This window comes from Plectropomus leopardus, chromosome 2 (genome assembly GCF_008729295.1).
Source record: "Plectropomus leopardus isolate mb chromosome 2, YSFRI_Pleo_2.0, whole genome shotgun sequence".
NCBI lineage: Eukaryota > Metazoa > Chordata > Actinopteri > Perciformes > Serranidae > Plectropomus > Plectropomus leopardus.
This window is the reverse complement of record NC_056464.1, coordinates 3,587,544-3,614,161: the sequence shown is the minus strand read 5'-3', so window position 1 is coordinate 3,614,161 and position 26,618 is coordinate 3,587,544. Positions and strand designations below refer to the sequence as shown.

General features: G+C 39.1%; 1 long non-coding RNA gene across 1 annotated transcript in view; it reads left to right on the top strand.

Moving 5' to 3' along the window:
- The window catches only part of LOC121952127, a 45,947-nt gene extending 20,036 nt beyond the window's left edge, over positions 1-25,911 (top strand). Inside the window, exons 3-5 of the long non-coding RNA XR_006106430.1 lie at positions 9,070-9,133; positions 18,986-19,160; positions 25,889-25,911. This is a non-coding gene — a long non-coding RNA (uncharacterized LOC121952127). The remainder of the gene's footprint in view (positions 1-9,069; positions 9,134-18,985; positions 19,161-25,888) is intronic.
- The last annotated feature ends 707 nt before the right edge of the window (positions 25,912-26,618 follow it).

Below are 26,618 nucleotides of genomic sequence, written 5' to 3'. Positions count from 1 at the left end.
CAACAGTCTCATCACTGACTCCCTCACCATCCTACAGATGGTAGCAGCTTTAGTAATTAGTCTTCATTGTATATTTCTAAAACATTCATTTTCACTGCAAACTTTAATGCAGAGTGTCCAACTGATTTGTAAAAATAAAAAGTATTTACAATGTGTCAGTGCAGCTGAAGTTAAAGGTAATGAGTGATGAATACAGGGTTTGATCTAAAGACACAGGCCTCATCAAAGGGGACTCAAACTCAAGACCCTTAATTGTAAGTCAGCACCATTAACCCTTTGAAACCTGAGATTGGTTTGATTTCTTTCAAAAACATGGGAAGAAGGTGACAGACAGCTTAACAAGAAATGGCCCAACATTGGCAAGACATTAGTAGAAAAGCTAGAAAAGAAAATCAGCTGAAAATAAGAAAAAAGTAAACGAACAAACAAACACAAAAAAACAAGAAATGCTCTCAAGAAAGTGCTGAAGTATTTATAAACTTTTTGATCCCTTTTCTGTAACGTTAAATAAATATTAAAATAAAATGAATATAAATATTGTTTTCTGGACATTTTATTCTCTTTTTGACAATATCTAATAATGCCCCCCCAGCTAATTTTCACAGAAATTTTCCAGCAATTTGCTTGCTGCCCTCTGCCCATGTTTTTGAAAGAAATTGAGCCAGTTTGCCTTTGGTTTCAAAGGGTTCAAAGCCAACAGTGTCAGCTTTGGTTTATTTGACCAATCAGTCAACTCTGCATCTTCTCCTTTCCCCTTCACAGCTTCCCTCCTCTGCTGTATCTTTCTTTTCATCTCTCCTCTCTTGCCTGACCCTCGGGGGAATCTTTTCACTTCTTTATCACCTGTCTGTCCCCTGTCCTCCCCTCCTGCTCTCCTCTTTTCTGTCCAAACCGGTAAACCTGCTCGTCTCCCCACTTTGTCTCTTCTCCCTCGCTCTCCATCCATTCCTTGCTCTTTCTTTCCCTTTTGATTTAAAGTAGGTCATTCTGCAACATTGAGCTACAGCTCCTGCCAAGCATGACATGTACATATACACACGTATCGCCTGGCAACCGTTCACCCCCCCCCATCCTCCATCCTCATTTCCTCCATCTTACCTTCCCTGGAGGTTGTGATGGTGCACAGGGCTGGCTTTGCAATCTGACACCGCTGTGTTTTGTCCCTGCTCCACTTCCATAGAGAGACCGAGGGTTAATTGAGCAGTGTTTTGTTGAGGAAAGGAGGGTTAATTTCACACATACATGCAGAACGTCCACAGATGTGCAGTGGTAGGGGAAGATCTTTGTTGCTGGAAACTGAAACATCCTAAAGTGTCATAGAGGAAGATGTACAGAGATGATCCATGTAGCTGATGGTTTATATTGATGTTTTGTGCCAAATTACAATATCTTTAACCCTTTGAAACCCGGAGAGACATCATTTTTCTTGTGTTGCTTGCAGACGCCTTTCACAAGTATTCAAACCTTTGAACCCCAAGCAAATGGATTTCTTTCAAAAACATGGGGGAAAAAACCTTCAATGAGCAGCTTGGTAAGAAATGTTGCACATATTGTGGGAAATTAGTAGATTTAGAAAAATATATTTAGGGAAAACCTAAAAAAATGAAATTATCTTACAGAAGTCAATTTAATTTTTAAGCACTTTTTTTCCTTTTTAATTTTTTTTTTCTAGTATTTCCAGGTAATTTTCTTCTAAGTTTTATAGACATTTTTTTGGCAAATTTTTGGCTAATTTATACCTTTGTCTCTCGTTAACTTCCCATGCTTTTGAAAGAAATCAAGCCAATTTCCTCTAAAGGTTAACACTGTTATGTCAATAAATTCCATAAAATAAAACTTCAGAAATAATAAAAACTGTAAAAGCACAACAGCATCCAGCATTCCAAATGACCACCAAGCTTTACACCATTATTTAAGACCAAGAAACAACAAAACCATTTTTATTTATTTTTTAAATTTTTTTATTTGTTAATTTTTTTTACATTTAATTTCTATTTATTTATTTAAATAATATAACTTAGACATCACAGGTTATTCTATGCCATCGGAAGGGGAGGGTTAGACAGAAGGTTAACTTTCCTTCTGAAGCATACCCTCAAAATTTGTAAAAACACTCACATATGAGATGCAATTAAGTACATATGATTTATTATGATACCCTGCAAAAAACTTGATTGCAAAAAAAGATTTTTTTCTGATCCTTCGAACGCATCTCAATCTATTGAGGAAAATGTCTGTGAGGCACTTTTGGGACAGAATAGACAAACTTAGTGTGCAAGGTTTCACAAGGATTTTTATCAAATGACCCATATCAAAAAAATACAGACTTGGTGTGCATAGGCCTCAGAGTTTTTCAGCAGCCAAATCTCATATCTCACCTAAACGCATCACAAGTCAGAGTTCATGCTTTCGAATACATTACCTCACAGCGAGGATAATGTTCTCCCAGATGTTATCACAAAATATATTTGATGTGATGGACTGCCCAGTGTGAGCAAGTTTGAGGTTTCTGCCTGTTGATTTGAATAAATAAACTCAAGTAAATGGCTGCCAGTAAGAGAGGAGAAACTATCTGCAGGTGTGCTTCATGCTTTAGAAAATTGTCGGTGATAAAGATAAGAACATGTGAATTTTACGTATCAAACATGAAAAAAACCCAAACAAAACAATCTGGTGACAGCAGCTAAAATACTATTTGGATGACAAACTGCAATGATGCAAATAATTGTGATCAAATTAAGAAACATCATTGCAATATTTCTGTGCTGTGCCAAATACTGAATTCACAAATTACCTCATTACACACATACATGATCCCAACACCTCCCACACTTTTCCCAATTATCCCACGAGCTCCTGAGAGCGGTTGTCATGTCAACGCCTTTAAAGAGCATCTATAGTGAGGAAATGATGTCACTCTCATATAGACATTTGCCCCTGCAACCTCTTTAGCATGTGACCCGTGACCTTCCTGTGTGTGCATGAGCTATTCATATGACATCTCAATGGGTGTGTGTGTGTGTGAGGCACAGTAATGGATGGAGTTCAAAGGCCATAGCTGGAGGGTGACGAGGTTGGGGATGTATGGGGGTGGGAGGTAATATACATGTATAGAGGCGACAGAATACAAACACACACACGGACACAAACACACACCTTCGGGACCATCATTAGCGAACTGGTGAGTGCTAGACCTGTTATAGATCAGGGAATTGCAGGTGATAGACTGGACATCAAAGTGCCCACACACACACACACACACACACACACACACACACTTCTTATTGTCCCATGAGGCTGTTGAAAGCCGTTCACAGAGAGCAGCATCAACAACATCAGTCCTTTCTTTATTCACCTCACACACTGAGTGCATCTTTACTGTTTACAGTCTGCGTGGAGACACACCCAGTTCAAAGCTGGACACATGTTTCTCCTGGTCATGTAGACAGAGCTGGCATACTGGCTTCTATTGTTCTTTTCCTGTAATTTTTAAGGAACACTCTAACATTTTGGAATATAATTACCCCTAAAGACTGTTTGGTACATTATTCTTTTCATTCTCAATGTTTTGATCATTTTGGCTGTGTTTGTGCATATGGCATAAACTTTAGCAAGATTGTGTATTTTTGTTTAATCTTGTAATTTTCAGCTCAGCTCCTACAATTAGTCAAAAGTACACTGTGGAAACAAAATTATTGCATTCGGACTGTTAAGTGCAAAAAATGCTGCACCGAAACCCATTTAAACTGCAGTATTTGATCCCACAGCCATCAAAGCATAAAAACATACATTGTATTATTTCCGGGTATCATTCTGGGCTTTTGCCTTGGAATTTGTCATTTTTACTGTTTTCCACCTGATGACACCTTTTTTTAAAAAAATAAAAACATATTGAGAAAATACATGCTGTTTCCACTTGGTACACTGTCACAATCAGTGTTGCTAATCACTGACATATCACAGACTGTGGTCATCAATCAAAATCATCCATCTTCTTTGCAGGTAGTATATTAAAAATGATTAATTTTTGTGAGTGTGTCAATGTACTTCCAAACAACGTGTGATTTTTACAAACTTGACTTCTTTATGAGTAACTTGAAGTCCATTCAGAAAGGATCCAAAATCCACTTGTGGACCAGTTTGGAACCACTGTGCTACAAACCAACATGCGATGTAACAGAGAGGCATAACCAGAATGTTAGTGGTGGTGGATACAATCTGTATACAGAAAATGTCTGGAAATTAGAAATAACACATTGTGAAGCTGAAAATATAAGAAAAAGTAACATTTGAAAAGCAATGAAGCAATGGAGCAATGAAACAATAAAATTTAGCAACATTCATCATTTTATAAGAAAGGTCTTTAGAAGGTTCCAATCTGTTTCTTTAATGAGTTTTTGGTTTCATGCCATAATCAGTATTTTTTATTGTTTTTCTTTTCTTTTAAAGATGAGTGTAGAATCAACAAACCAGGCTGTCAATATTGCACTTGCAAAGAATGTATGGCATTCTAGTGACACGTTCTGTTCCTCTGCAGGATCATTTGACAGAAGTCCCTTCTCTGGAGATGTGACGATAGATTTAGAGCATGACTAATGGACTGTAATCACATTAAGACCAAATGTTGCTCAGTGCTTTCAGCTTCTGTTCACCAGATTTACTGTATGTTACTGAGGGTCATGTTTTTACTGTACAGCTCTGTCTACTCTGTGATTATCTTCTTCCTCTGAGACTTCATTACTTGATCTCAAAGTAGTGTTAACAGAATGAGCTCGAGATGTAAGGTGTATTATATCAGCCGACTGATCGCAAAAGTGATGTATGTTTTTTAGGGCTAATTTCATTTAGATAACAGCCTTTGCTCCAGGCTAACATGGTAACATAAACATTGTTAAGTTATAGCAAACAGTCCTTTATAAAATGTCAGTAGAAAGAAGTCCTGTGGAGAAATCAGGCTAAACATGAAGCTCCACAGAGCAGCTGTGTGTCTGATGATCATACTTATCTTTCTATTAAACTCACTGTATGTAGTGCACAGCATGCACCACCAAGCTCAGCCTTTGGTCTCTATTGGTGGCACATGCAGCTGAGCTGAAAGACTCAGAGACACCTAGTGGTGGAAGGGGAAGCAAGCACCACGGGGCTGTCCGAGGTGGATGTGGGCTATTGCTGCACGCAATGTTTGAGGCAAGTGTCTTTGGCAAATCTTCCAAATGGCAAAACTCAGATGATTAAAAAGGTACCATTTTGCACATCTGTCAGCCTTCAGTTCATCTCATACATAAGGCTTGGGCAGTATCGCAGTATACCAGGACAATTAGAAATCCCGAATGTATTTTTTTCAATACCATCATAATACAGGCACTCCTCTTTCTGCACAGCATGCACCACCAGGGCTCAGTCTCCAGTCTCTTGTGGTGGAACAGGCAGCTGAGGTGAAAAAAACTGTGACACCTAGTAGTGGAGGGAGAAGTTACAGGACTGTAAACAGCTGGAGGCCAGCAGGCACAGAGCGACTGCAGGGAAGAACGTCATGTTTTTTTTTTTACATCTAACTTGTTGAATTAAGGATTTATTTCAACCAAACTGGAGCTGGTGATTATTGGATCAGTGGACTAACTATCCAGATTACTAGCTAGAGTAACCAAGATGGTTTGTCTGAGTTTTATTTTATTTCTGTTGAGTTGAATTAAGTCTGTTTTATGATGGGTAATCACTTTTCTAGCGCTGCATTCAGACGCATATGACGCATAGGTGGCATAAAATGTCCCACAAACTGAAAGAAATTAGTAAATTAAGAAAATATTTATTATAATACCAAAAAAACTAGGAAACCAATGTCCAGAAAGCTATATTTGTAATTATCATAATTATATATTCAAAATTATGTTATAGTATTATTATTTTTAAGCACTTTTTTCCCAAGTTATTTCCTTCTTCTTTTTTAACTTTCATTTTATTTATTTATTTTTTTGGTTTGTTTTTGGGAAAGAAATCTATCAGATTTACTCAGGTTTCAAAGGGTTAACAAGGCAATTAAGCCTTGTCAGTCTCCCCTGACTGAGAGAAAGTATAACTTGCTGTTGTAGTTTTTGCTGCTGTGAAACAAGCTGACGAAGAGAGTCTCTGCTGTGCATGTCAGTAGTGTCACACAGATCTGCAGTCTTACTCACACACACAGTCTCCTCAAGTAGGGCATACTACTACTGTGCCCTTTGGCAATGCACTTAACCCAGTTAAACATTCCTCCCCCAGATGTTCAATATGTGCTATACCATAGTGAGAGGGGGGTGAACTGCTGAACATGTATCTGATGAACTCTTAAGTCATCAGATGGAGTTAAGGATGATGTAACAGCTTATAAATGTTGATATTTTGAAACTGTAACCACTCTAAATATACTTTGTAGAATGCAGCAGAGTACACTAAAAGATGCTTTTACATTCAGAAGAATTTAATTGCAAAAATTCCTCTATAAAATGTAACCGTATCCACAACAAAGCACAGCACATTTGTCTTCATTCCATTAGGTTACTGAGATCGACCCAAAATAGCCCTCAGTAGATACACACAGAGACCTTTATGATTTTTTGATGTTCACTAACATCTTGTCATACTCATACATGTTCTTGTGTTAGCCGGAGAAAATAAGGTTGCTGAGAAATGCAGCCAAATGAGACAGAAGCTCAGCAGCACCACCAGCATGCATGATAATGGCTACCTAAACCCTTCATGCCGCCTTGCCGTGCTGTATATAAGGTATGATCAGGGTGGTGGTAACAGTGCAGAAAGAAAGCGTATTAAAAGGACAAGCCAGCAGGACAGGATCATGGATGTGATGGATGTGATGATCTTACAGTGTGTCATGCGTGCGACCTGCTGCGGGAGATATAAAGAACAGTGCGCAGTAGTGAGCAGCTTACTCAGTGAGGAAGAGCAGTGGCCACAAATGTTGGCAAATTGGTAAAACAATGGAATTCAGGAGCTACTCACCCTTTGAGCAGAGGACAGGATCAGTGGCCATAAAACAGAGTGTTTTATGTCATTCTGTTGATTGTTTGGACCATGTGGATGTTATCAGCTATTGTTTATTTGTGGGAAATTAAGTGGGCATTATAAACTCTTTTATAGCAATGCCCTGGATTCACATTCAGTGGGCTAAAGGGATATACAACATATGATAGCAACAATTTCAACAACAACAACAACAACAACAACAACAACAACAACAACAACAAAACTCATAGCAATGGCCATTGAAAGAAACAAACTGCAATAAAATCAATAAAAAAAGGTGAAAGGGATTAAACAGCAAACGATCTACAACCAGTGAAAAAGGAAAATGCATAACAACACAACAGAAGGAAAAACTGTAAAAATGATGGCAATAAAAACAATAAATAATCATGTCTGTGAAAAAGCACAAAGCACTGTGCAGTAACTACATTATCTAGCATAGACTTAAAATGATCCACTGACATGTACTCATCTAATTTCAATAGCTCATGTAACGTGTTGTTTTGGTGCAAAAAAACCTAATTTAAAAAGCTAATTTACTGAGCTGTCAACTAGCCACTAGATGTTAGACAAAATTCCTGTGAGAATAGACAACAAAGTTTTATCTTATCTTATCTATATTTATACAATTCGATACGATCTTATCCGGTGAGGCACTCTCCATGAATTTTACACATTAAAGTAATTAAAGTCTAATAAGTTGCCTCAAGTGATGTCACTTGACAGTCGACAAGTCTGTAAAATAAAAAATAATCTGGAGGTGAGAGCTAGAAAAAGGTGAGCTTAGCAGACCTTTTGTAGACCGCTGCTTCTCTCTGCTGCAGGCTGGAGGCTACAGGCTAAATTCGCTGCTACTGTAACACATCTGACCCTCCAACTGAACTGTGTGCAGTCAGCAGTGTGTGGGCAGAGCAGCAGCTGTGTTTGAAAAGTGTTGTTTTCACAGTGAAATACGGTTTTGTTGTATTGACTGAAAGCTTGTTGTCATTGTAGCACAATCTGTTTTGGAGATGCAGCATGTTTTTGTGGTTTATATTCTCAGAGAGGCTTCTCCTCAGAGCTCCAGGCAGACTGTGTGTCAGTGTGAGTTTGTGTGTGAGTGTGTGCAGCAGCAGCAACACAGACAAGAAGGATACAAAGAGAGAGGGAAAGAGCATCCTATGATCCTAAGGGCAGCAGACGAGCTCTTTGAAAGCAAAAACACATAGTTGAAGAAACAACACTGCTGCAGACAGTCCTGAGGCGTGAGTGTGTGTGTGTGTAAGTGTGTACTGTCTGCTCGACTGTATTTACTGCTTCTTCCTGCACTCAGACTTGCACCCATTAATGAGCAGTCAGCACATCTGACTGGAGTCTTCTTCTTCCATTTATTTTATTGCAAACTGTCTCTCTTTGCACAATAAACTGGTTTAGATGTAAACAGATCTGGTTATTACTTTACAACACAGCGTGCCAGAGCGACCACAGATGTTGCTTGTTTGGAATAATATAATAACGGACATCTGTTGAACTTTTGCATGATGCTTTAACCATTTGAAACCAGAGCAAATTGGCTTGATTTTTTTTCCAAAACCTTGAGCAAGATATGGCCCCAAAATTGGCAAAACAATTGTAAAGAGTACAGGAAAATTACCTAAAACTTTAGAAAAAAAAACAAAAACCAAAAAAAAAAAAAAAAAAAAAAAAAAAAAAAAGAATAAAATAAAACAAATAAAAAACAAAAAAGGAAATAAAAAACCTAATAACTAATAAAATAAATTTAATAAAAAATAGTTTTTGTACATTTTTTTAAACAATTACTAATTTCTTGCAACTAGTGGCTTATTTCTTGCCAAGTAAGCTCATTGCCTTTCCCCCCAGGTTTTTAAAAGAAAGTCAACAATTTGCTCAGGCTTCAAAGGTTTATACTTGTGAAGACATCTGAAAGCAGCAAAAGAAAAGTGATGTCAATCCAGGTTTTGAATAGTTAGTCAGATGAGGGAACTGTATGTGGTCATTTGTTCGTTCAAGAGGTTGATCTATTGTTTATGTGTTGCCTTTGTGTCTTGTCAGGTCTGTTGAGTGGTGACGACAGAGTGGCCGGACAGACGGAGGCTAAGTGTCCACATCAGTGAACGTAAGTCTATGTTTTTGTCTAATCAGTGCTGCATGTTTGACATGATTCCTCACAAGAATATACTGTGGAGACTTCACCAGCTCATTAATCTTTAGGAAGGTGGCCCAGCTTCTCATTTAACAATGGACTTAGTAAGTGTGTGCACATTTATATAAATAAACATATGTACCTATATAACTACTGGCTCGAGAGCTACAAAATAAGGAAGGACACAACACCAGGTTGTATGGAAAGGAATCACATTTCTTAACTCAAAAAAAAAAGTATGAATCACCAAAAGCTAGGTCTTGCTGCAGGGAAACAGAGAGAGTGAGCAGAGCATGAAGCTACAGATATAGGCCCCGCCCACAGCCTCACAGTGCTGCTCTCAATAAGCTGTCAATCAATCACTAATCACTAGTGAGCTGCACCTAAAACCAGGAGCACACACACACACACACACACACACACACACACACACACACACACACACACACAAGTGAAGCAGGACAGGACATGAAATGGCATGTAATGACATAAATGACATGACACACAACAGCACATAAAAGTGGTTGGTTTAATTAGGCTGTGGCTCAGAGGTAGAGCGGGTCGTCCTCTAATAAAAAGTTCAGCAGTTTGATTCCCGGTTCCTCCAGTCAACATGCTGAAGTATCCTTGGGCAAAGATACTGAACCCCAAATTGGTCCCCATGCTGCGTCCGTCATCAGCGTATGAGTGTGTGAGAGGTTACTAGGTAGCAGGTGGCACCTTGTATGGTAGCCTTGGCCACCAGTGTGTGAATGGGACATGTAGATTGAAAGCGCTTTGACTGGTCAAAAGACTAGAAAAGCGCTATACGAGTGTAGACCATTTACCGTTTACTTCTAAGTAACAGGGATAACAATCTCTCTGATAATGTGTCAAAGGTTTTTTTTTTCCCTCTGTGCCAGTGCTAGCCATGATGGGAAGCATTATGTTTTCGAGTTGCATTTCTGTCTGTCCAAATAGGTCTTGAGGGAGTTTCCTCAAATTTGACACTAACGATTATAGAATCACATGACCTCTGTTTTTGGGAAATATTGTAGGTAATAGGTGGTTAAAGTATAACTTGACAAATTATGGATATGGCAGATTTACACCAAATTAAGATCACAGATGACCTCTGGGATTACTACGAATTATCAGAGGTCCCAAGTGGTCCAATGTATATAGGCCTTTTTTGTGTGTATTACTTTCCTGCAGTTGATTTTGTTTGTGATTTCTTTGACTGCAGGCTTGCTTTTACATTCAGTATTTATTTATGTGCGTGCAGAGCTCCCACTAGCTATTGAAGCACTGTGGTGCTGAGGGTAATTGTGTGTGATGGGTGTAGGGCTATTTTTGGGGCGTTTGTAGAGCAGAATTGGTGGTGCTGTGTTTGGGGAGTATATGGAGGTCAGAGAGATGGTTGAAGGGGCAGATAATGTGTTATTGCCTCTAGCTTTGCCACTGTCTCAGAGCGGAAAAAAAAAACAGAGAAAAAATGTGAAAGATTTATATTTAGAACAAGCTTTTTCTGCAAGAGAAAGAGGGTTTAATTAAAAAAGAAAAGGTTCACCAAGACTTTATATCTGTCTGTCTTTTTATCATGCTAACTTAGCATAGATCTGTATGACCTACATTCACTGCATATACTACATGCAGTGAATATATAATTTATAAGAAGTGGGATTAAATGTAATGTATGTCACACTGATAAATGGAGAACAGCATAGATCCACTGTTAATAATACAGCCTTCCACCAAAACTTAAAAGGGTAGTTTGCAGTTTTTGAAGTGGGATTGTGTGAAGTACTTATCCACAGTCAGTGTGTAACCGCCAGTGGATATCAGTCAGCCCGTCCCCAGTTTGAAGAAGCAGGCCGGAGTAAGAGGTAAGAAATGCACCGCTGTAGGTGGGGTCAGCTGCAAGATGTATTTTAGACACCTAAAAAACAAAAAATAGATAAGCATGAGCAGGTCAGGCTTTAAGCTATGTTAAGCAGCCTTCATTCTAAGCTATGTCAGGATCTCAAATCGCTCTACGTTCTGACAGCCATCACTTATGTTTAATCACTGAACCTGCTAATTGCCAACCAATATAGCCATAAAACTAATATAGCCAAGTGTGTTTTATTTCTACAATTTTGTCATGTTTAAGTTTCCTGTTTCAAAGGCATCTGCATATTGTGAACACAGCAAAATCTGAATTAAAATTGTAATTTCTTATAATGTAAATTGCAATTATAAGAAATCTGCATTCCTTGTTCACACAAGCTCTATGAGCAGTCAGACACAGTCGTAGATTTCGTTAGTACCTATGAACAGATTGAAACTATTAACGCATTGAGGAATGCCAGAACACACCTAAATTTCCTTCTGCAAACACTTAACACACCAATTCATTCTGCTCACATTTCTTGAGTGAGGCCAAAGGTGTTTAATATTTGGGGAGTTGAAAACTGCACATAGCACAGCAAAGCAAAAGCTTTAACTAATACAAAGCAGAAGGATTCACGCACACATAAATACAGACTGGCCCTGTTCGCAGGCATTGGCATTAAGATTCATATGTGCTCTACATGCACAATTACATGCAAAGCCATTAAATGGAAGTCAAGTGTGGAATTAGGGATTTTCCGGTTTTGGGACATGTTTATACACATGTAAACACACTAAAATGCACACTCAAAATCTGTATGAAAACAGTGTCATTTCACGACCTCATCCCTTTCCTCACTGTGTTTGTGCCTGTAGAGCACCATTAGCACTCAGCATTATCCAAATCAACACTAATGGAAACTCACAGTCATAGGAACAATGGGACAGTGGCAGTTGGTACAAAGACTGTGTGAGTGTTTGTGTGTTCTGGGATGGGGATAGGCATAATTGAATATGAATGTTCTCTCTGCATGGACAAAGAGGAAGCACAATAAAGCTGTACATGCACAATCCTGAAGGAAAGGATGACAATAAAAGGCAAAAATAAGACAACAAAAGACTCATCTGCACCATTTATTTTGAAGACATCTTCAGTATATATCCTACACTAGTGTCTGCAGTATGTGATCTGCTGTTACAGAGCTCCCTCAAAGAGCACATCCTTTTCAAATCTGCTCACACTGTTGTTATAAATGGTTCATTCATTCTCAGAAAGTGGACCTTGTGTTTGTAGCTGTAACATTAATACTCATCATGCTTGCCTTTGCAGTTTAAATGATGGTTAGGAATTGTTCAGCTCTTGCATTTTAGTTTCTGTCTCTTAAGAAGTATGAAACGTGAGGGTTATGATAAGAAAATAAGTCTTCAGATTAATTAATTCATTCTCCATTTGACCCCACATGACTGGAAAATGTAATTTCCTGCATTTATAATAAACTATCTGTAGTCTACTCTCATCTGAAATAAGGGAGTAAGTCATAGAATATTAAAGAACAGTTGCCTTAATGGTCTAATTTAGCAAATTAATGCAGTTTCTGGAAGTAGGTTAACATTTATGTTATCGTTCTTGGTCGTAATTTGCACTCTGAGCGTGCTTCTGGCAAAACTCATGGAAGGTCACTAAGCAGTGCTCAGTGATACACACTATACTGTGAAGCACAAATGAACATGTTAAATTTAGAAATAGCCCGCAACAGGCCAGTCTGTCTCTGCTAGAGCCTGTAGCACAGGGCGCAGAAGGCAGATGCAGACCAAAATTGCATCCATTTGTCTAATAGCTTCTGTGATGCACCCTTTGATGTAATGTTAGGGAAAATACTCAGTGTGTGTGTGTGTGTGATTATAATGTGTGCCTGAGGTTGTGCACCTTAAGCTAAATGAAGGTAACTCTGACCTGGTTGTGTATTTGCTAGTCTTTTAGGTCACCAAGTGTGTATGTGTGTGTGTGTGTGTGTGTGTGTCTCACAGCATGTGTAAACCAAACTATGTCAACTAGAAATGAGAAACAGCCTACAGTTGAGTACACCATCATTCTGTGAGAGCAGCCAGCCAGTCCAAAGCTGCCCGTTGTTAGTGTCCCCCAGACTACCCTGTGAAACCTTTAACCTACACAGTCAGTACATTTACACGCACAGTTAAGTGGAGCTACGGTTACAGCTCGATTAGACCATTTAATTGGACTTGTCCTTGTCCCAATATACAAGCACCGGGAGAGAGTAAATTTATTGACAGAAATATGTCAGACGCGATAGGTGAAGTTATTCTCTCTTTCAGCTAGCTGCTATTGGACCTTCTGCCATTTGATCTATTTTGTCACATACCAAACAAGTTAGAAAGCGGCAAATGGGTTGCTTAAAAAAGATGAAAACATGGATATGTTGGCCCTGTACATTTCAAATGTACACTACACTTTACTTGGTACATTTTTCTTGTCTGTTTTCTTTCCTTCTTCTCTTTTTGTTTTTCTCTGCTTTTTTCTATGAATTTATGCACTCAGGTCAAAACCCAGCTCAGGCACTATGGAGCAGGTGCAGAACGCCTGGGCCAATACAGGTCTGGTTGAGGCATATACATGATAGAGTAAATCAACCCCCAACCACATTATCTAGGAATGTTACTTTGACTCTGAGAAATTTGATTTAGTACTATTTCAGTCAGACTAACATGTTAACATATATTTTAAAAGGTCAGTTTTAGTCGGACTAACACAATAATTGTACTTTTTCTTACATCATGATCCACTCCCATTTCGCTGAGCTGTTTTCATGATCAGGACTGTACCAGTTCCTTGTTACTGACACCAAGTGAACCCTTGAAACAGTACCATTAGGAATATATATATATATAAAAAAAAATGAGCTCAACATTTTATAATAGAGTGGTGAAGTTTGCCTTTCAGCACTTTCAGTTCCCTCGTCTTGAAGTCTCTGGGCTTTTTGAATGGGTTTTTTAATTAATATTAATTTGCACAAATGTGTTAAATAAGGTCTGTGGTTAACGCAGACTAAAGATATTTAGACGTTTTGTTCTGCAACATAAAATACGCTTAAAACCGATTTTTGAACTTTTAAGGTTTTACTTGTCTTAAAAGAGGTGGCTAAATCTGACTACAGTGTTTGTCGTGGACGTTAGACGTCATCACACCATCACAGAAACTCATTGAACCCACTTGTCCGCCTCTACAGCTTTACAGAGTCGCACTCGAACTTGTAGATTTATCAGTTTATAATGTTTTTAGATTGTGTTTTAACGTGTTTATACAGTGTTTGTAGTTGTGACGTTAAAGTCATGTGGCCATGATGTAGTTCATGTATAGCCTAACAATAGCTTTTTGTTTCTGATTTCATTTATGCTTCAAAACACACAAAAGTGGCGTTCCTATGTGAAGATTGTCATTCTTAACCAAATGTGTAAGTATCATAAACTTCGTCACAGAGCTTATTTGTAGCGATAATCGAAAATCACATTTATAAATCCCATAAGGTTTTTGACGAGTGAACGAGTGCAAAACTGACTTCCTGGTTGGCCTACAATAATACGTCATCCCTTTGCCACTCTATTTTATTCTACGTAGTTTTTCATAGTTGCTGATTCTGGGCTTGAAAAAATATTTGCAGTACTTGTGATTAACATTTATGGAGGAAAATTCTGCCAACCCTTTGAGGACAGTTTTGTAAAACGGGCCCCAGGTCTATGCAGTCTGCAGCACAGCTGCGGTTTTCCACAGCCAGGTTAGGGCATGTGTAGTATGTAGCGTGTGACGTTCATTGAGCCTTATTCCTCGCCTGCATGTGCACTCAGCCTCTCAGTATTTCTGTGTGATATCATTTATAATGCACTGCAGTGTGTGGAGAGGCTTCCACACGTGGGAAGAAACATTGACCTATTTCAGAGATTTCACTGCCATTCTCTTTCTTCTCTGTCCATATCGCTCTCTGTGTCTTCCCTCTTTATCTTGATTTCTCTCTTTCTGTGACTTTTCTGCTGGGAACACATCTGCAATGCAAAGCAGATTTCTGTTTTAAGGCTCATTGTGGATTGTGTGGCATGCTCTTTTTAATCTAATCCCTTCCCTTTGCTCTTCTTTCTGTTTGGTGTTTGTGTGTTTGTGTCTTTATGTGTATGTGTGCATGTGTCTGTGCGTGTGGTGTTTGTGTGTGTGTGTGTGCTGAAAAGAGTTCAGTAATTAACAGAGATGGGGTTGCCCTGGTTAAGTTTCACAACAGCTGGGCTTCAGAGATATGAGTGCGTTATTGTATGTGTGTGTGCATGTATGCTGTGTGGAGTGTGAGGGTGTGTCGGGGTGTGTCTTCATCCATGTGTGACCATGTACTGTACCTCCCTGTGGATCTGCATCCATGCATGTTTTGTGTATGTGGTTGTGTGTGTGTGTGTGTGTGTGTGTATGTGTGTTTTTTTTTTTTTGATTGGCACCTCATGCCAGCCAATGCGGGGATATTAGCTCCCCAGGGGCAGATTAGCTATTTAGTTGAATAGTGTTGGACTGACATACCACCAGATGGTTTGTGCATAATGTGTGTGTGTGTGTGTATGTGTGTGTGGTAGGTGTTTGCAGGTTTTGGGTGAATCTGGCTACTGCCCCGAGGACAAAAAGCTGTTGTGTCCCCTCTGTTGTGTTATTTCACAGCTCATCGTTTAAAAAGACAAAGGCTGATTTGGATGAATTTGGAAGCAAGTAGTTTTTCTATTCATCATGAAATATTATTGTCATAGAATTATTCTAATGGACCTCCACAGTGCTCCATGCTAATCACAAGCAGTTTGATGTAATTTTTTTGATTTTGGATCTTTTTATCATGAGAGGAACTGTAACATTTGCTGAACATCTAAATTAACATCAAGCAATGAAATGAGTAATTGAGCCAGAGTTAGCTTAGAAGGCTAATTTAATCCATAAAAATAATTAATGTTTAAACTGTAAAAATGGTAATTGCTAAAATGAGGGTCAAATCTCAGTGTAATCGAAGCACAAGTAGAGAAAAGTTAAAAAAAAGTAAATAATAATAAAAAAAAGACTCTTTACGGCAGTGCTATATCGAAACCAGCATTAACTAATATTAGCCACCTAGCCACCATAAGCTGCTCATCATACCACATGAAGTAGCCTAAGCAGTTTTGGGCAGTAGTGAGCTACAAATTAGAAGTTTAGCTACATTTTGCTGTAGCTTGCTGGTAGCTCAACTGCAGTTATGTCTGCATGGTGATTCAGCTATATTAGATTTTTTCTTTTTCTTTTTTGTGTAGTAAACTACTGAAACTATAACCGAATTAAGCCACTACTGTGATACCTCTTCCCCACCAAAATTAGCAAGTATGCAGGTTGTTAAACACGGGGAAAACCCGCTAAAAGTAGGCTATGAGTCCTTTCTCATTGCTAATAAAGCAGAGCTGTATACACGGCTCTGCAGCAGACATGTATGCTTTTCTGTGTGTGTGGGGGTTTATAGTGTGCCAAGTTCGTCGTCACAAACAGACTGGAGAACAGGTTGGTAAACAATGGAGAGCAGAACCCTACTGTATTAAGCAAAAGTGCATTTAATTGCTTTCGAGCTTAGCATGTCATTTGTATAAGACTAATGTTTCTTGTTGTAGTGTTGCTGTAATTAATAATACATTAATATTAATGAATTAGTTTTTGGAATTAAGAAATCCCAGTTGTGCTGAGTTGACTCAGTAACAGTTGACAGGGTGTGCCCACTGCAGTCACAGTCCTCCTCAGCTCCTCAGCAGTCTTTTGTGTTACGTCACATTCTCCGCCCTCATTTAGAAATGGCAACCTTATGGTAAACACCCACCCCCACACTCCCACCTGATTTTGTATAATTTATCCTGTTGTCATATCTTTGAGCTCTGGTGTGATGTGAAGCAAAGTGAAGGATTGATCCTGGTGGGGGATGGCAGCATGGGGGACAGGGATTAACAGTGGGCAGGTGGTCCTGGCATGGTTTCCAGTACACAGACCTGGCTGTCGTGTGGAGGTGGTGGGGAGTAAATTAAAAAATCTTTGGCTCATGGGCTGGCTGCTGAATAGGAAGAGTTCAGACCACTGAGTGTAAAAAAACATGGATGTAATGTCTGTTTTGTCACTGGCCTTCAAGCTTCTGCAGGGTCAATCCAAAACTCCTATTTGGGTTTAGCACTCAGTGCTGTTTTTGCCGGCTTAAGAAAGTCCTAACTGGGCAAAAGACAAGGAATAACCACATTCACCAGAAAAAGGTTGGTATTGTATATTCATGCAAACCATGGATACCATACATTTGCATATAGTTATGTAGCGGGTACTTTGAAACTTTAAGTTTCAGCAGTGCTTTCATTAATGTGTGGTAGGTTAAGGAACAAAAAATCCTTGGTTGCGATGTCTTGGTATAAAACAGTCAGTTTTTGTGTCACTGTTCCTGTAGGAAAAGCAATTTGGGAGCTACCAAACACCCATATTTGGTGCTTAAAAAGTTTCTGTAATACAGCACTGACTGACTCGTTTTGTTGTTTGTTAATCTGGAACAGTAGTCTGCATTTTGGCAGGTGGCTCCCCAAGTTGACATACCATCTCAGCCCATTGTCATTCCTAAGTCGTCAAGTACCGCCTCTATGTCAGTGATTTTGGCGTCAGAAGACCAAAAGCCACTTTTGGCGGTGGTATGATATGCTGCAGGACGGCACCTGTCATGGTGGTATGATATGTCACCGGGTGCTGTCTGTTTATAACTTGGCTGGTCAGCACCTGTTGTAGCAGTATGATAACCCACTGGACGCCATCAGTATGAAATGCTGCCAGTAACCACAAGTAAATAAAAGTTGCTGGAGAGTCCCTTTAGGGTGGGCTACAGGGGAGGTGTATGAGTGCAACAAACCCAGGACTTTCAGCCCAAAGCCTGCTTCCCATACGATATTTTTAGAGCCAAACTAAGATGTTTTTCTTAAACTAACCATGGGCTTGTGTTGCACACTAAAATACATTTAAATAGGGGGTATTTTACAGACTTTGTAGATTTATTTTGAAAATGAATAAATGCATCTGATGAACATCTATTTGACGAGTCACGATGAGAATATGTTGGCCATCCACCATCTCCTCCATCTCATAATGACACATTCAGCTTATATAGTACAACACTTTAAGGATGCTGATATGGTACATGATTAATGGTTTTCAAAATCGTACAATGCCATTTTCTTCTGGCGACTGGGCCACACTGAAGCTTAGTTTTGGATGTCCAGAAAACTATATTTATAATTATAATAATTTTACATGTAAAATTAAGTTACAGAAAAATATAATAAAATACATAAAATATATACATAGAGTATATATTCTTGATCTTCTGAACTTTTTAGGTCCTTTTCTTGTTTCTTTTGTTTTTTTCAGGTAATTTTCTTTTAACTTTTTTGTATTTTTTTTGCAAGGGTTTGTCGTGTTAAGTTGCTTCTTGCCTTCTCCCTTTGCTTTTGAGAGAAATCAAATCAACTTATTTAGGTTTCAAATGATAAAAAGATTACGAAAATATACATTGTAGCAAAGACATGAGGTTATCGGCATCATTCCATCAGTGGAATCTCACCATCATTTCTGGGCGGATTATAAACCGATCTACATTTGACTGGGAAGCAGCTTGTGATTGGAGGCTGATCTCACTTTAAGAATGAATGGCTCAGAGTTGTTCCTTGGCTTTGTTTCTCGGCTGCTCTCTCCGGGGAGCCACACAGGGACTCAGCTGTGAATGTAGGCCAGATACGACACACGGTCTCATGCCAGAGTACATACACAGCTACACGCTCACCTACACACACACACACACACACACACACACAGTTTATACTGTAGATATATTGTGCTGTCTACTATGCCATCTCCATCCTAACCATCTGTCCCTGTCTCTGGGTCTGTGCTCTCAGGTCCTCAGCGCGGCTGTCAGGAGAACTGCCTAGCCAATTGGGAGAGGTGAGGGGCGAGGCCGGCCAATTGGAGGGGGAGAGATGTTGGGGCAGGGCGGCCATGTGGCCCTGGCTCTCGTGTCATTACTGCTGCTACTGTGGCATGAAGTGGCACCCATCGAAGTCCCACAAGACCGTAAGTCACTCAGCAATCATCAGATCCACTTTCATTCAATATGTTACAGCAAATGATATAACTGCCGCACTAAAAACTGTCACACATTTTATTTAGTCAAAGAACTTGGCTGAGAGACAGGAAACATAGTGGAGAGAAAGATGCATGACATTTCACAAAGCTGTCCTGCAGGACTGAAACAGGGTGCATTGTGGGTGTAGTTAATGAGTCTGAAGCCATGTTTAGTGAGGACCAGCCCTATTTATAACAGAAAAGTCTTTACTCTGTGTTTTTAAGAAAATCTGCATTCATATGATAACATTGTGAGAACAATACTTGTGTACACAGATTCGCAAAAAACAAAAACGCTTTAGTATGCATGGCAGGCCAGTAGTTGGCGTTACTGTAACAACATGTAACTTTGTTATGACACACAACAGAGGAACACCACAAGCCTGCGTGAAGTGACATCACCATCTCACAGGATCTGTTCATTGCCTGTTTACTTGTACATTCTTAGCGTTGATATCCCTTTGCTGCTATAATAATTCAAATTTATTCGTTGTGGACTAATAAATGATTATCTTATCTTATATCTTATCCATACCCACAAAAAGATTTTTGGAGCTGGACTGTTAATTAACTGGACTGTTAATTGAGCATTGAAAGTGAAACCTAACCGTTTATTCTGCTGGGCCTTTGCTTTCACTTACAGACATCTACTGTCATGTATGAGTTGAAATGGGGACCCAGATGCAGAACAAAAAGGGCAGACAGGTGTTAAGCAAGCTTTCATGCCGATGAAAATGTTCAAAAAATAACCTAAACACAAATGAAACATGAATCAAAAACTAAACTGAAACCAACAAGGCAGAACTCAGAGCTTGAAGACAACAGCAAACTTGCTGGAGACAACGGGGAGGACCACAGACAAACTAAGCAGGAACAAAGGGAGACACACAGGTATATATACACAGGGAACTAATCAGAAGAACAAGACACAGCTGGGGGAGGTGGACACAGGGAAAAGTAGGGATTGGCTGACAGTAAAAGGTGCAGCAGGAAAAACAAGGGTGGAGCAAACAAGACTAATGCTGGGCTCATGTGATGTCAGAAGGTTGGAGTTTCCAAGTTGGGAAGTCATTCCTCCGACCTTGTTGTGTTTATGTGCTTTGAAGTTAAAAAGTGGGAACAACATGGAAACTGCAGAGAAGATGGGTTACAATTCAATGCTAAGAGCATTTAAACAAGAGGTTGATAGCTGATAGCTTTAAAAATTCTTATCACACAACAAAAAGCCAAAGATTTAGGGTAAGACAGTTAGCCCCAAACCTTGAAGTTGATGCACAAAATCATTTAGCATTAATTTTCAAAATATGAAAGCATAAGTGTGTTGCTGGAGCTGAAACGGTGATCCCATTAACATGTGATTATCATGAGAATAGACGGATTCATATCCCAGGGTAATCGGGTTCCACTCTGGGTGGCTCCCTCACTACACATACAGAGATGATGGGTCTCCATGGGTTCCAACATGCACATATTAATATATAATACAGATATACATCCAATACATACACACACACACGCACACACATTCTCATACCTGCCATTATGACATGTATAAAAGCCTGACTGGATTCTGCTGTCAAATGGATTCCTGAGGGAATTAGGAACAAAAGCACAAAGGAGGAAGGGAGGAGTCATTGCCTTTTACTCCTCTGTTCTTACTTTAACTACACACACACACACACACACACACACACAATGAAAAATGATTTAAAACTGAGGAAGCGCCAAGGACACCTGGCCTATATCTTCCATACACAACTGCACACTGACACACACACACACACACACACACACACACGCACACAAACACACACGCACGCAGCAGTCAGCCGTCAGCTGCTCAGCCTTCTTTTTCTCTGCCGCCCCCATGGCGCCATCTCTCTCTGCTTCTGTGTTTTCTTTATAAGCCTGACCTTTCAACCCTGGACTTATGCTGCTCTATTGATCTGATACAAACACACACACACACACACACACACACACACACACACACACACACACACACACACACACATCTTGCCCAACAGAGACAATTTGGATAAAACCCTTATAACCCAGTGACCTCTCTGTAATATATTCTGCACAGTGTGATAAAGTGACACTCAGACAGAGATTTGATTAATTCCTGACAATCAGTCAGTCACTCCAGCACAGAATCAGCTCACGGCTCAGTATGATACTCAGTAAAGGCTGCATGTTTGCTTCATGACCCATTGCATACAAGGATTTGGATAAATAAGATATGCATGCAACTTTAATGTGTGTTAAAATTGAACACTTTTTTAATGTTTTTATTTTAGGCACTGGTGGAAAGTGGACACGACAGATTATTTTAAATGAAAACAGAATAAATAGAATGAAACATAATACAAAGATCAAAATTTTAAATCAATCTTTTAATGAGGTCTGGCCTTGAGCATTTTTTACTGACTGCAGGCCTTTCTTACAGTAAAAGTACTTAAAAAAAAACAAAAAAACAATAGTTGCTTTACCCTATCAAATGGTGTTGGAATGAGATGGATGAGAGGAGAAGCAGAGTGCAGAGTGAGTGAATGCAAACTTTTTAGACCCATATATATTATATATATATATATATATATATATATATGACTTGGTTCATGGCATTCCAGTAGCTCTGGATGTAACTGCACACAGAATGCAAGAACCATCTCAGTATTGGTCTTTAAATCACTATTAGGCATTGAATGTAATCAAAGTCACCAGTGTGCTTTTGCAAGAGGCACTGATCAGATTTAGTGGATAGTGACTCAAATAATACTAAACCTTTTCATCTTTCTCTTAGCTTTTCATCCGAGCTAACTAAGGCACCACATGCTCCACTGTGTGTTTATGGGTTCATTCACTAGACAGAATGAAAAGTCCCATCCCCCTTTCTCCTTATGTCTCCTTATCTGCTTCACAGCAAACTGCACTCTTGACCTTTATTGATGAGTGCTTTCCGCACATCCCTACAGGACACACACACACAAGACACACACAGAAATTCACACACACTTACACACACTGACACACACACACACACACACACACACACACACACACACACACACACACACTTTTCGTCTTTACATAATAATTTCTAAAGGGCATATGATACATTCTCTTTCAGCTCACTAAAAAGGTCTGTGGTGTTGTACTGTTGTTGACAAGGCACAGACATCAACATTAGCTGGATCAAATATATGATACATGCAGGCAAAACATACATAATAGTGAGTAACAGCATAAATGTCAGCATGCACACATGTGCACGCACAACACATACCTTACACCTTACCTTACATACCTTACATTGTGTGTCACGCACAAGGTCAAGCTCTTGACACAGGGTGGCTTTATGATTGTGTGTGACCGATTGGCAATTTCAAATTACTGCTAAATATGTATACCTTCAGCTAGTATATTACAGCTTTGGTTTACCATGTGCTCCAGTTGAATAATTTTTTTTATTGGTGTTGCATTACATTCCCCTCACTTAAGCATCTTCACTATTCCACAACCCACGAACACCTGCTAACATCTGGCTTTTTAATGTAATGGGAGAGAGTGTAATCAGCATTTACACCTGGATCAAATGACTATGAAGTGATCACAAGTATTTATCAGCATTGATGGAAACACAACACGCAGGTGACTGCATTAATTTCAGCCCCTTAACCAGCCTTAACCTTAACATACCGTCCGTCTCCACCACGTTAAAACATTGATCCAAATAATCTTGCACTGATTTTGAAAGAGAGACTGATTAGAAAGAGATGTATAAAAAGAGGTGCTACAAAGTCTTCATAAACCTCCATCCATGCTGCTTTCTGCTGTCTACCTGTTCTGTAGCCTGTCTGTGATGTTGAATGCTACACACCAAAACAAACAAACAAACGAACAAAAGAACACACACATACAGAGAAAGGCATACTCATCTGCTGCAGAGCTGTGTACACAGTTCTGCTCTACTGGCAATGGGAAATGAGTCTTTAGCCTATTTGTAGCAGGTTTGGCCGTGTTAAAAAAAACATACATACACACTAATTTTGGCAGAAAAGGGGTACAGTCAGGCCCCTAGAATAAGTCACATTACCCAACTTATTGTCAGATCAGAGCTGTAGAGCTTTATCGGACTGTTGTCAGTCAGCACAACACTTCACCTCAGTCAAATCAAACCCAGTGTGCATTTAAGAAAAACTGGACAAACATAAACTAGCTTTTTACTCGAATCAAGTATTTACCATTTGGGACAAAATGATACAGTATGAATAAAAGTCTTTTCTGGCATCAACTCAGTGTAATACAATTACCACCTCACTGTCCTCAGTTTTCCTGTGGCCCTGCAGAAACCAAAACCCATTTGAATCACATACAGCATCTGGCTGTCAAAAAAAAGCATGCCGTGGTCCCACTTACTGACATGAAATGAAGTAAAAGTTGAAAGGAAATACAAACTGCCCATGAGCAAGCAACTTGTTTGAGCTTTTCAAATCTCCTCGTCACTAATAAATGACATATTAAAACTAAATAGACAACCTGTTGAGCATCAGCTTGATATCAGACATTCTTAGCAATATGAACCAGATATTGGCAAAAAATGTCCCCTCTAATTATTATCTTATTTGTAGATGCAACACCCATTAATTTTGATGAAGCAGGTCTTGTTGATGTGTAACACGTCCTCCGTTTTGTACGTCCTCTTTGGGAAAAACTGCTGTCCAAATGATAGTTTCTGATGTCCCTTGGGAGTTGAGAGCAAATTATTTGTCTATTTCTCTAAAAGAAAACTGACTGAGAAACAAAAAGCATTCACCTAATGTCAGAATTACAAGACTAACTTTAAATCAAACTTCTGACCGCGCTCCAAATTCTCCATGCAACACCCTGTTTCCAAAAAATACTGCAGTGTCCTGTCATGTAAGACAGCAGCACACTGTTAATGGCCTCCGTCCTGTTGCTTCAAGTGGAGCCACCCACAATGCATTGCTAACTACAGCACCAAAGCGTTTTACACATATACAGTATTTTATCGTTGAAGATTGGCTGTAAATAAACAGTAATTACTTACAGTGTAGGCTTATGCCTTCTTTCTTTTTTGTGGTTGAAATATACAGTATGACAGTGTGTTAAAATATTTGATGTGCAATCTTAATCCTAATTTGTGTGTTGTTTTCTCCTCTGCTCACGCTTTGCTGATTCGGGAACTCCTTACAGGTGAGTCCTCACTCATCTGTTTCATTTGATAGATCACAGTTCTCTCTCCCTCATGTTTGTAACCACTAATTTAGACATTTTATTATATAAAATCACATCAACTCTACTTAACATAACGGTAAGCTATAATAATGGTTCCCAACTGGTTCACTATAATGGTTCAGATTTCAGCTTAAAGCAACATTATGCAGCATCTTCCCTTTAACTCCATGAAACCTTAGCAAATTTATTTTAAAGTTAAAGCAACTTATTTCTTTTTACAGTGTACCAATTCTTGCATAATGTTGTTTTAAACGTCAAGGCGCACTCCACACATACAGGCCAATGTAATACCCATTCAGTTTATCTCCATCCATTCATTGCAAACTTTTTTGCTAAACCTCTTTAATTTGATTTCACAAAATAAAAAATTGAACAGCTTGTTCAGACTACTAAAACATACCACTTATCCCAAAAAATAATGCGATAAAGGAAACAGGGCAATACAGCTGCAGTGCTGTAAATATAACAAGGTGGGTTTCCTTTAACCCTGAAATTGCGTAAATTGCAATTGAAAATATAAAATATGCCTAATGGAAATGCTTCAATTTTGAAAAAAAAAGCAAAAAAGAGTTTTTATGCTCGCATAAGGTGGTATTTCAGGTGATTTGAGAAAAGCCATATTTTGCAAAACTGCAGTGGAAACACTTTTTTAAAAATCTTTTCTAGGTCACATGATACTATGGCTATGTGATTGTGGGTAGGAATTAGCTTTCCTTTCCATTATCATTTCGTAACACACCTTCATTTGGAAATACTGACGACTAGTGTGGTGGCTGCAATAGAAATAAAGCTGCTGATGTTTTGAACATCATCACCATGCTTCTTGGAATGTAATTGTGTGGGGTGAAGTCACATAACATCACTCTGTGGAAACGCAGCCATCTCACGATTGTGTTTTATCGATATTTTTAAAAAATATCGTGTAAGTTTTGTGCAAATCTGTAATGGAATCCCACCTAAAAATGAGGAAACCGGGACAGCACTTCACTACAAGACAGGTTTATGTTTCTTTTTTGTGTTCATTACACCATAAGTAAAAAAAAAAAAAAAAGATTATATTCTCTGTCATTCTCATGTTCATCTGTACTGTAAAGTTGCAAGTATTTACTCTGCTACATAAAAACAGTATAACATTCATTATATGACCCTACAGGAAGACAGACAGGGTACTTTAAAAATAAAAGCACTGCTGTTGAAATTGCATCACATTTATGTCTTTCTTTGACAAAGTTGGACAGCCTGCTTGCAGCCCCCTCAAAATGCACCCTGCCAGTTGGGAACCACTGAGCTGAACATAACATAACATGATACTTTGAATGTTGAATGAATGTTTATATGTCTCTAATATAATTAACAGTCACATTACAATTTGTCCATGCTTCTCTCTGTGTCTCTTCGGCTTTACACTGGACTAACAGCAAAGATCCTGCAGGACCGTAAGTGTTTCCTTTTAACATGTCTTCGCTAATGTCCCATCTACTTATTTTATAGCTGGTAGCTGGTAGCTCGTAGCGTGCAATGCTGCAGTAGCACATGAAAATTTGGCTGTGAAAAAGATAATACACCCACAAAATGCATTAAAAATGGTAGATTGACATAATCTAACAGATGATTGGCTGTTAGAAACAGTATGAAACACAGTGAAAAACAGCAGCATCACACACAGCAGCACAGCACTGATCATTCAGAGGCAATTTATAGAGAGTGAGGCTTGCACCATGTGCTATAAGCTGATGTGTTGAAGAGTAATTTCCATGGCAATTATCTCTCATAGCTTGGCTTTTATCATGAGCATGCATACTATGAAAATACTCTTATGGTTGCCCTAGCAACGAGAGGGATATGTATAATACAGTCTTTTTTCTGTTGTGGATGAGATTAGCTGCAATAGCTTCAATTACAGAGAGAAACTGTTCTCTCATCTGCGTCCTCTGTGTTCGACAGGAGTGCAGTCACAGAGCTGTCTTTACACCATCGAGCTGCTCCTTTAATCTAGCAGGCGGCTGGCCCTCTGAAGGGCTTCTTATCTTGCATTGTGTGTACAGTATGTGTGTGAGTGTGTGCAGTATGTGTGTGTGTGAGTGTGTGCGTGTGCACAGTGTAAGATGCACAGCCCTGCAGGGCTCAGTGGGCTGGAAATGCAAAGGG